The following is a 3396-nucleotide window of genomic DNA, read 5'->3' as shown; positions in this document are numbered from 1 at the left end:
TTCCTGGAGATTTCGTCACATGACCTCCTGCCCCCAACCGCCCCGCTCATTCTAACATCGCTTTTTTCTCCATCTCTAATTTTTTTTACAAATAATCGTAGAATCATGGAATAGTACAGTGCAGGAGGAGGCCATTCGGGCCATCTAGTCTGCGGCGGCTCCTTCGAACAGAACTCCAGCTTTTCCCATTCCCCTTCAAGTATTAATCCCATTCCCTTTTGAAGTTTTGTGTCGATGGCAATTTTTGACTCAGCACAAACAGTTCATAGAATCAGAGTTAATATAGCACAGAAGGAGGCCATTCGGCCCATCGTGTCTGTGCCGGTTCTCTGGAAGAGCGACCACAATTACTGCCGCTCCACCACACTTTTCCCATAGCCCTGCAAATTTTTCCTTTTGGTTTATATATTGCAATTCCTGTTTGAAAGTTACTATTGAATCTGCTCCCACCGCCCTTTCAGGCAGCGCGTTCCCGATCACAACAACTTGCTGCGTAAAAACATTCTCCTCATCTCCTCTTCTGTTTTTTTTTACCAATTATCGTTAAGCTGTGTCCTCTGGTTACTGACCCTCCGGCCAGTGGAAACAGCTTCTCCGTATGTACGCTACCGAAAACCTTCAAGTTTTAAATTAAGTTTTGTTAGCCTTTTATGTCTGTGCTTGGTGATTAAGGGAGTTTTTCCTTTTATATTTTTCTATGTGGCTCAGGGAGTTAGATCCATCTCGAGGCTTAAAATCAACGATGTAACTATTTATACTGCACTTTTTTTGAGAAACAGGCACTTCGGCTGGGGGAGGCATGCACTTGGACTGGGGTAAGGCACTTCGGCTGAGGTAGGCATGCATTTGGACTGGGGTAAGGCACTTCGGCTGGGGGAGGCATGCACTTGGACTGAGGTAAGGCACTTCGGCTGGGGGAGAGATGTACTCGGACTGGGGTAAGGCACTTTGGTTGGCATTTGCTGTCTTCTGGGGAGCTCTGTCCTCTGTCGCTTCAGGAAGTCAAAGTGGATCGAGTTAGAATTTGCAAAGTCAGTGAGACCTTGGGATGGGCGGTTCCAGTTATACATTCCTGTGAAACTTCAGGATGTGGTCTATACTCCAAGGGGACCAATCAAAAATAAAGGGTGGAGCATGTTGGCCATTTTGGCAGTACAAATAAACGCGTCCTAAAATCAACTCAGGCCTACAACACGATAGGTGTGCAGCACAGAAGGAGGCCATTCTGTGCCAGCTGTTTGCTCAAACAATACAAACCTAATACTCAGCCCTGCTCTTTCCCCACAGACCTGCATCTTCCTCTGCGTCAATTGTTGCATCCACTCTTCCCCTCAAAAGACGCAATGGTCTCTGCCTCATCCGCTCCCTGTGGCAAATAATTCCACGTTCTGGCAAATCTCTGCCTAAAGAAATATCTCTTAATCTCTCCCCTCACCAACATTTATCCTTCACCCAACATCACTAAAAACAGATGACCTGGCCATTATCAGACTGCTGTTTGTGGGAGCTTGCTGTGCGCAAATTGGCTGCCGCATTTCCTACAGTGACTACACTTCAAAAAGTACCTCATTGGCTGTAAAGCATGTTGGAACATTGTAGAAGGTGCTATATCAATGCAAGTCTTTCGTTCCAGTTACAATTTTAAATTGATGACCCCTCATCATTGACTCCCCAACCAGAGGATATAGTCTGTCCTCATTTACCCGTTTCAAAACCATTCATAATTTAAAAAACTTTAATTAATTGTCTTAACCTTCTCTGCTCCAGCGGAAGTAGTTTTAGGATTTCAAATCGCTCATCGTGTGGGAGCCCATAAAACGTTGCTGCTGTATAGGACTATCCCTTCCCCCATCGGCTGATATGAAGTTGGTTACAGCCATGGAAGGAGTGCTCACGCTGCTTTACGAACTTCTCCAATGGAAGAACACAAGAACATAACAAAAGAAATAGGAACAGGAGTCGGTCATTCGGCCCCTCGAGCCTGCTCCACCACTCAATAAGATCATGGCTGATCTTCGACCTCAACTCCACTTTCCTGCACTATCCCCATATCCCTTGATATTCAAAAATCTATCGATCTCTGTCTTGAATATACTCAACGGCTAAGCCTCCACAGCCCTCTGGGGTAGAGAATTCCAAAGATTCACCACCCTCTGAGTGAATAAATTTCTCTTCATCTCGGTCCTAAATGGCCAACCCCTTATTCTGAGACTGTGACCCCTGGTTCTAGACTCCCCAGCCAGGGGGAAACATCCTCCCTGCATCTACCCTGTCAAGCCCTGTAAGTATTTTGTATGTTTCAATGAGATCACCTCTCATTCTTCTGAACTCTAGAGAATATAAGCCTAGTCTACTCAATCTCTCCTCATAGGACAATCTCCCCATCCCAGGAATCAGTCTGGTGAATCTTTGTTGCACTCTCTGTGTGACAAGTATATCCTTCCTTAGGTAAGGAAACCAAAACTGTGCACAATACTCCAGGTGTGGTCTCACCAGGGCCCTATATAATTGCAGTAAGATGTCTTTACTCTTATACTCAAATCCTCTTGTAATAAAGGCCAAAATACTTTCTTAATTGTTTGCTGTACCTGCATGTTAACTTTCAGTGATTCGTGTACAAGGACACCCAGGTCCCTCTGAACACCAACATTTCCCAATCTCTCACCATTTAAAAAATACTCTGCTTTCCTATTTTTCCTACCAAAGTGGATAACTTCACATTTCTCCACATTATATTCCATTTGCCATGTTCTTGCCCACTCACTTAGCCTGTCTATATCCCCTTGAAGCCTCATTACATCCTCCTCACAACTTACATTCCCACCTGTAATGTATTTGCTTCAAGGGTTCTTTGCTTAAGAATTTATAGCAACACTAGTTGGTTTATTAACAAAAGTTTAACAATCACACTACACATTACCGGTCCATCCACCAGGCTACCACAACCACCTGCCTCAACATGGATCCCCTAAACCCATACTGAACTGGGGTTTTATTGAGTCTTGTGAACATCACGTGACAGGCTAAGCCACTCACAATTCAACAGCTCTACAAAGCTCTAAATCTGTTCCTTACTTCACGCCATTCTCCAAGGGAAGAGAGACGAAAAACAAACAAACGAGGAATCATACGAAGACCAACCACATGAAAGAATGCTGCACCTTTAAGAAGCAACCCTACCATCCAGTTCCCAATTAGCTCCTCAGCCTCCAGTTCCCCGTACTGGGAGCCTGCCAATCTTAACCAACACCATCTTGAATAAATTGTACACACCAAACTTACTCAGTTTCCCCAGGATTGATGTGCAACGTCAACTTGGCTTCTCTCGAAGAATCCCTTTCGCCCCTGAAAACGCTTCAAAAACCAAAGCAATATCCCTCAGAAATTTAATCCATG

This window comes from Pristiophorus japonicus, chromosome 17 (assembly GCF_044704955.1).
Source record: "Pristiophorus japonicus isolate sPriJap1 chromosome 17, sPriJap1.hap1, whole genome shotgun sequence".
NCBI classification, from domain to species: domain Eukaryota; kingdom Metazoa; phylum Chordata; class Chondrichthyes; family Pristiophoridae; genus Pristiophorus; species Pristiophorus japonicus.
Note: the sequence above shows the minus strand (reverse complement) of the source record.